Source organism: Palaemon carinicauda, chromosome 16 (genome assembly GCF_036898095.1).
Source record: "Palaemon carinicauda isolate YSFRI2023 chromosome 16, ASM3689809v2, whole genome shotgun sequence".
Lineage (NCBI taxonomy): Eukaryota > Metazoa > Arthropoda > Malacostraca > Decapoda > Palaemonidae > Palaemon > Palaemon carinicauda.
In genome coordinates, this window is record NC_090740.1 from 14,283,218 (window position 1) to 14,292,007 (window position 8,790).

The 8,790-nt window shown below is 33.6% G+C and overlaps 1 protein-coding gene across 1 annotated transcript in view; it reads right to left on the minus strand.

Moving 5' to 3' along the window:
• Positions 1-8,530: 8,530 nt before the first annotated feature.
• The window catches only part of LOC137654928 (endoribonuclease CG2145-like), a 10,932-nt gene continuing 10,672 nt past the window's right edge, over positions 8,531-8,790 (minus strand). The window contains exon 5 of the mRNA XM_068388825.1: positions 8,531-8,790. This exon is cut by the window's right edge and continues 757 nt beyond it. The gene's annotated coding sequence lies outside the window, so the exon portion shown is untranslated.

Here is an 8,790-nt window from a genome sequence, read left to right on the forward strand (position 1 = left end):
CCAATATTTAAATGGCCTTGTGTGTAACCAGTATTTAAAGGACTTTGGGTGTAGCCAAGATTTAAAAGATCTTGGGTATAACCAATGTTTAAAGGACCTAGGGTGTAACCAATATTCAAAAGACCTTGGGTGTAACCAATATTTAAAGGACCTTGTGTGTAACCAATATTTAAATGGCCTTGTGTGTAATCAGTATTTAAAGGACTTTGGGTGTAGCCAAGATTTAAAAGATCTTGGGTGTAACCAATGTTTAAAGGACCTAGGGTGTAACCAATATTCAAAAGACCTTGGGTGTAACCAATATTTGAAGGACCTTGTGTGTAACCAATATTTAAATGACCTTGTGTGTAACCAATATTCAAAGGACATTGGGTGTAACCAATATTCAAAAGACCATGGGTGTAACCATTATTTAAATGACCTTGTCTGTAACCAATATTTAAATGACCTTGTCTGTAACCAATATTTAAATTACCTTGTCTGTAACCAATATTCAAAGGACTTTGTGTGTAATCAATATTCAAAAGACCTTGGGTATAACCAATATTTAAATGATCTTGTGTGTAACCAATATTTAAATGGCCTTGTGTGTAACCAGTATTTAAAGGACTTTGGGTGTAGCCAAGATTTAAAAGATCTTGGGTGTAACCAATGTTTAAAGGACCTAGGGTGTAACCAATATTCAAAAGACCTTGGGTGTAACCAATATTTAAAGGACCTTGTGTGTAATCAATATTTAAATGACTTTGTTTGTAATCAATATTCAAAAGACCTTGGGTGTAACCAATATTTAATTGATCTTGTGTGTAACCAATATTTAAATGGCCTTGTGTGTAACCAGTATTTAAAGGACTTTGGGTGTAGCCAAGATTTAAAAGATCTTGGGTGTAACCAATGTTTAAAGGACCTAGGGTGTAACCAATATTCAAAAGACCTTGGGTGTAACCAATATTTAAAGGACCTTGTGTGTAACCAATATTTAAATGACCTTGTGTGTAACCAGTATTTAAAGGATTTTGGGTGTAGCCAAGATTTAAAAGATCTTGGGTGTAACCAATGTTTAAAGGACCTAGGGTGTAACCAATATTCAAAAGACCTTGGGTGTAACCAGTATTTAAAGGACCTTGTGTGTAACCAATATTTAAATGACCTTGTGTGTAACCAATATTCAAAGGACTTTGGGTGTAACCAATATTCAAAAGACCTTGGGTGTAACCATTATTTAAATGACCTTGTCTGTAACCAATATTTAAATGACCTTGTCTGTAACCAATATTCAAAAGACCTTGGGTGTAACCAATACTCAAAGGACTTTGGGTGTAACCAATATTCAAAAGACCATGGGTGTAACCATTATTTAAATGATCTTGTCTGTAACCAATATTTAAATGACCTTGTCTGTAACCAATATTCAAAAGACCTTGGGTGTAACCAATACTCAAAGGACTTTGGGTGTAACCAATATTCAAAAGACCATGGGTGTAACCATTATTTAAATGATCTTGTCTGTAACCAATATTTAAATTACCTTGTCTGTAACCAATATTCAAAAGACCTTGGGTGTAACCAATATTTAAATGACCTTGTGTGTAACCAGTATTTAAAGGACTTTGGGTGTAGCCAAGATTTAAAAGATCTTGGGTGTAACCAATGTTTAAAGGACCTAGGGTGTAACCAATATTCACAGGACCTTGGGTGTAACCAATATTTAAATGACTTTGTGTGTAATCAATATTCAAAAGACCTTGTGTGTAACCAATATTCAAATGATCTTGTGTGTAACCAATATTTAAATGGCCTTGTGTGTAACCAATATTTGAAAGCCCTTTCTTGTAACCGATTCTTAAAGGCCCTTGGATGTAACCAAAATTTAATGGACCTTGGGTGTAACTAAAGGTACTTTTTGAGTTAAGACACTCACACTCGTTGATGTTGTTTCCTCTTTCCATGATCTCTTATCTTTCAATTTCTCGATTTGTTATTCGCACCAGAGTCACAATTTTTCACTTTCTAAATAATTAATTATCTCTTATTTTTTTACCATTATAACGATCCGGATGATTCCTTTACCCTTTAGAAACCGGTATATTTTATTCACGTAAGAAGCAAGAAAACCGAGACGAGTTGCAAGAATGGCAGTTTCACTGAAGGAAATAAAAAACTGCCCTGTTGAAAAATATCCAATTTTAATCGTTCTCAGCCGTATTCCTGTCAAATACAGGCTACCGTAATTTTTACTCTACTTTGTTATCTTTTACGGGTTGGTGACCGTAATATCACTAGTTTACGTTAGATCAGTTTTTTAAACGATAAATGTCTGACAACAATCATTCCAGGATTTTTTACCGTTTTTACAGAAAATTTTTAACAGTGTAGGTAGAATAGAAAAACGTTGGGAAGACCCATTAACATTTTTTTGTGACTAAATAAAGCTTTTGCTCTTAGAGCAGCATAAAAATAAAACTTTACTGACCTGCAAGAAGGCAGAGGAGGAGAAGATAGCTGACCTTCATTGTAGAGCTGCTTTCCTGGAGACTAGCCACTCGAGAATGACGAACAGGTATATTCATATAATGCAGGGTTGCCAGATGTTGCTTGCCGAACTATCGTATGCTTGCACCAAAGTTATCGAATAGTAATATCGGATCTCTCTGATAAAACCATTATTGCTAATAAACACTACAAGGATTTTCTAAAGAATTCAATTAGCCAATATTTCATATGGTTATACAGCACAAATTTCAATCATGTTGTTTTTCAAACGTAAACAAAAGCATTAATAGGTATTTTGGGATGCATATTGAAAATCTGGTAACATAACCAGTGTCAATTGCACACAGACATTCGCAGAAGGACCTATCTAAAAATTCAATCCGCTTTTAAAAAATAAAGAACAAAAATAATAAATAACTTCATGATGTACATTCAAACACTAAATGTTCAACGAAGCATTTATAAATAATTTTGGGATGCATATTCAAACACTAAATGTTCAATTAAACATTTATGAATAACTTTTAGATGCAAATTGAAACTGAATGTTCAATGAAGTATTTATAAATAATTTCAGGGCTGCATATTCACGCATCAATTTCCTTATTTAAACTTAATATTTAGTTTACTGTGACCATCGAAAACCAATGTAACTTTCTGATTTGTTTCTAACGATGAAAGCAAATTAAATGTTAATTTGTCCGTCTAATCACTTCAAGAACACGAATGTGGAAACGATAAAAATCATCCCCTTAAATTATGTCTTAACTTGTGGCGCAAATGTAGTTTTGATCTCCTATATTTCAAAAGAAAAGGTCATTGTCGGCTGTACGCGGACACCATCATCAATATGGTTTTGATCAATATCTTAGAAGATCTCAACTGTGATATTTTATGCGTCGAGACAAATGAATCAGAGCTTTAAACATAGTAGGCTATAAGTATTAGCTGCTTAACATCATATATATTTTGGTTTTGATACTCGTATTTCCACATCTCAGTGTCGCAGAATAAAGACATTGAAATTGTGTAGGTATTTTTTCATAATAATATTGTCAATATTCTATATGAGAGAGAGAGAGAGAGAGAGAGAGAGAGAGAGAGAGAGAGAGAGAGAGAGAGAGAGAGAGAGAGAGAGAGAGAATCAGGAAGGAAATCAGAAAGATAGACTCAGATAATGCTAGAGAAATAAGGATTATTAAACTAGTCGCAGGTAAACTGCGAAGTAAATTCATCACAGCAACGAGTGATTTCTCCTGTCACAGAAAAAAAAAAAACTTAATTCTGAAAAGTTTATGCTCTTTCCTTTTCATTAGATTTTCAATACTAAAATTGGAAAAAAAAAACACGTTAATAGAAGAAGAAGAAGAAGAAGAAGAAGAAGAAGAAGAAGAAGAAGAAGATGGTGTTACTTCTTGCTCGGTTACCTTTTATCGTCCATACAGAGATTGAAATAAACTAATTTAATTTCTTTCCCTTGATTCCCTCGTCTTGCCACGCGAAAATACATTGGTTTCTGTGTTAGCAACTGTTCTAGATAAGCGTAAAACCTTATCATATTACACTTATTCCATGTTTGTATCTGAGTCGAGAGTATGGACAAGCTCAAAACACAAACATCAGTTCAAAACATGAACAATCATCCTAACATCTGTTCAAGAAATATAGGCATAGAAAAGAATATCTCTAATCAACGTGTCAATTTGCAGTATAACTGTAATTACAGCAGATTTTGTTTACACCCATATTGTTTAGTCATTACATGAGTAAACACTATATAATGTGTACATGAAGTTATGTATACTCCATAGAGGTGAATCCTAGAATTTCCGATTGAAATTACGGCTACTTTTAACAGTGTATACCTACCTGAATAATCAGTCTAAAGACCAACGCTTTAACCGTAATGTTGAAGTTTATAGATATAGCTTTTACGATATGTATGGTATTGTTGATAATGATTAGACAAATGTCTCTTGAAGAGAGAAAATAACTGATCATAGCAGCAAAAACCCAGTTATTTTATAAGATGGCTGCGATTAGTCTGGGGCCTTCGTTTCATGCTAAATTACTTTGATTTCTTTTTCTAATTATCCTAACAGCATCGTTAATATCCACAACTACTGATATATTGTGCACCATTCAACACGGATGAGCAAGCTTGGACTCAAAACGTTTTAATAGCCATACGAAAGAGCGTGCTTGAGCATATTTTTGCTATCATTATCATTAATAATGCGAGTTGCTGAATTTAAAGAAAGCGAAGTATATATATATATATATATATATATATATATATATATATATATATATATGTATATATATAGATATATATATATATATATATATATGTATATATATATATATATATATATATATATATATATATATATATGTGTGTGTGTGTGTGTGCGTTTGCGTGTGCGTGAGTGTGTGTGCGTGTTATTATTATCATAAATAATGAGAATGGCTAAATTTTGATTCTGAGAAGTTTTTTTTTTCTGTTCATTTGTAATTATTATCATTAATAATGAGACTGGCTAAATTTCAATTCTGAGAAGTTTTTTAATCAATCCAAAGGCTATAGTCCAAAAGCTTAGCTATAGTAGGAAATCATGCCAAGGCCGTCTCGAGACTTCGTAACAGGCCCTACATCATTGCACGCTTACGATCTGCAGTCGCCAAACAGGTTCCCCCAAACCTTCCTAGTGTCCTCATTGCTCTCTCTTCAACGTTATAATTACGGCCAAACCACTAACCTTGATGCAGGGTTGCCAAGTTGGCCTTTTTTTCAGGCCAAAAAAGATCAAATTTAGCCTTTTTCAAAATGGTTGGCCTTTAGTAACATTATGGCAAAAGGTAGGCCTTAAATTCTATCATATTTGGCCTTTTCTACTAATGGGTTGGCCTTTTAAAGCTGCGGTTGATTAGAAGTTGGCCTTTTCTCATTTAGAAAACCTGGCAACTCTGCAGCGCTTTGCAATGGCACATCAATGTGCAATTGCAAAGCGCCTCCTGCACACACAGCTTGCATTCTTTTACTTATAACTTCTAAAGTCTGTCTAATATATCGTGCAACTTATCTGGTTGCGATTCTAATTTCCTTATTTCTGTGATACTGCTAAATTTCCTTAATTTTTTTGCAGTTAAATGGCCTGTTGTATCGTCTGTGTCTCTGTACAGCCCACTAAGCCTGTCTTTTTTATTCCTGTTTATATAATCTTATTTTAATTCTATCCTATCCAACCTTGTCCTCTTTAGTATTATTTCGTCTATGTATTTTCTTCTGCCATTACTATTTACATACATCAACTTGCTCGTTTCTGCTTTCTTTTCTTTTCTTCTAATTTTCTTTTAATTTCATTTGTCATTTTACTTTGTATTTCTCTTTTGAGTTCTTTATTTCTTTACTCTGGTATGATCAAATGATGTATTCTGGGTTCAAAATTATTCCTAATAATTTATTACGTTACGAATCACGATTCGGGAAACATTGGTACGATGTGGGGTTTCCCCTTTTAGAGGCAATGTCGGTACCTTAGGATTCCAGGACAAATCAGGAGATTTCCCGGGATCCTGGGATTATAAAAAATAACAGAAAATTTCCCGGGGTTCCGGGAAAAACCAGGAAATTTTAGTGATTATACAAATGCGATAGTATCTAAATAGATGAAAATTATAGCAAATCTGATAAGAATATAGAAGAAAAAAAAAGGTGAGGTAAGTTAAGATAACAAATAATTGATTCGGAAAGGCTATGTTGTACCAAAACACATCAGAGTATTCACAAAAGGATATTAAAATGTCATTTGATACATTGCTCCAATAAGAGAGAAAACAGAAGACGGGGTATCATGATGTATAAGAAAACAGCCTTGAACTCATAGGGACATGTTTCAGGAACCTACCTTGATACTAAGATGAAATTAGATGATAAAGAGACATATTGAAAATGATTTATAGAAGGAAAAATCTACAAAGATTTATTCTAGGGGACTTTGATAAATAAATACGCAAGGTTCATTAGAAAACAAAGACTTGGCTAAAAACGAATAAAATTCAAATTCTATTAGAGAAATTAGAAAAATTTGATATGGTAATTCTCAATACTACAGACACCCATTATGTAAAAGGGAATTTACATATAAAAGTAGCGATCGGGAAAGCATAATCTTTTATGTACCTTCTACAAATTTACACATTATTCAAAACGATTATTGTAAACAACAACAAGACAAAACCTATTTATTACACCACCATATTTTGAAGTAAGTGAACAAGCTAAATGTGACTCTGTAAGAAAGAACCTGTTTGTATATATTCTATCAGATCGTAAGACTTTCAAGAAAAGAACAAAAAGATCTTAGGAGAGGAAAAAAAAAAAACTTTGGAAATAAAAGGATTGACTATGAGCAAACAGAATTTATAAAAGGGAAATTAGCAAAAGGAGAGAGAGATGACCAAGTAATAGGGATGCTCAACTAATGTAAAGGAAGAAGAAAATCATAATAAATCGTATCATAAACAAAAACGGGAAATTTAATTCATTGTTAAGGAGGTAGTGCAGTTAGAAGAAAGAAATATTGCAGAGGGAACACTGAAGTAAAGGTCTAGCTTAGTAAGTAAAGAAGCTTCAAGGAAAAGTAATAAGAAGACGACATTGTTTCTAAATATATTAAGGCTGTACATCAAAAGGAAAAGATTCTTCTTCTTCTTCTTCTTTGTCTGCATCTCCTCCCACTTCTATGTGGGGTCGATGTTTCTGGTCAGGGTTCTCCATCTACCTCTGTCCCACACTTCATCACCGGTTAATCCCTTTGATCGAAGGTCATCCTTGATACAGTCCACCCACCTTCGCTTTGGTCTCCCTCTCCTTCTCGTTCCTTGTACTACCATATCCATCACTCTCTTGCCAATATACTGTTCATCTATTCTCATGACATGACCATACCACCTCAGTCAAATATAACATTCAAAATATAAACAGATTACAACTAAATTTCCGCTACTCCCTTATTATATGGAGTTTTTAAAAGTCTTTTGGCAAAACGTCTACATAGGTAAGGTGGAGGTAATTATCTTTTCCCTGTTTTGCAGTTTGGTTTTCGCAAAGGCCTTGGAGCACGTGATGGCCTTCATACAATTTCCAAAACTACATAAATCATTTGATTGTTATTAGGAAGTTCTTATGATTAGTCTTGATTTTAGTTTAGTTTTTGACAGTATTAATCATGATGCCCTTGTTTTTAAACATACAGATGGCAGTAAGTGGGTATTTTCTTAACATCATTAGAGAAATATTAAGTAACAGATTGTAGAGAGTAGTTGTTGATGAGTACTGTTGTGATTATAAAAACATGATATCTGGTGTTCCTCAGGGTAGTGTTGCATGTGCAGATGATACTTCTCTCTTTGCATTCCAATCTGTTTCCTGAATGTAAACCCATGGTTGGTGAATCCCTTAATAGAGATTTAACTAAGATTAGTGCAAATTGTGGGTTATGCAGTTTATACCAAACACAACTCAAAGTATGGTTGTAAATGGGTCGAGGGCAATACCTCCTAAACATCCTGATATATGCACTGATATTGTCTTCTTAAGGTTTATGTCACTCATGAATGGCAGAGGCAAGTAATAGTGGCAATGCCCTATTTATATATGATCAGCACCCAAGCCACCTCTCCACCCAAACTAGGACCAGTTAGTCCAGGAAATGGCTACCGATGACTCATAGTCTAGTAAGAATAGGGTTGAATTCGACAAAAAGATATTATATCTATGAATTTGATATCAAAAGAAGCGCAATTTTATGAACTTTTTATGGGGATTTTTTTTTACAGCTAGTTAAGTAACAGGAGATATTTTGCAGAATTTATTCATCGTTTGAACAATTTTTAGATATCATTAACAGAAAAATAACCATAAATCTATATTTCCTTTCGTTCTTATATGATAATTTTGCATACATCACCCCTCTTTGTTACACCTCATGACTTAATCACACCCCTACCCAAAAAAAAAAATACTCAAGACTTCAAATATTAACAATAAGGATTGAAAAATTGACAAGTTTACACGGCATTGGAAAACCACTTTTCTTTGCAAATACCATCATGCATAATCATTCAACATAAAGGGTGGGAAAGTGTATCAAAAGCGAAGGTAGACTTCCAAATTTTATTGATCTTCAGCCTGACGAGCGACACTTTTATAGCCATGAATGATAAGTGTACTGCAATTAAACCAAGGAGACTTTTTTATTTATTCACATCTGATAAAAATGTCAATCGACAAAG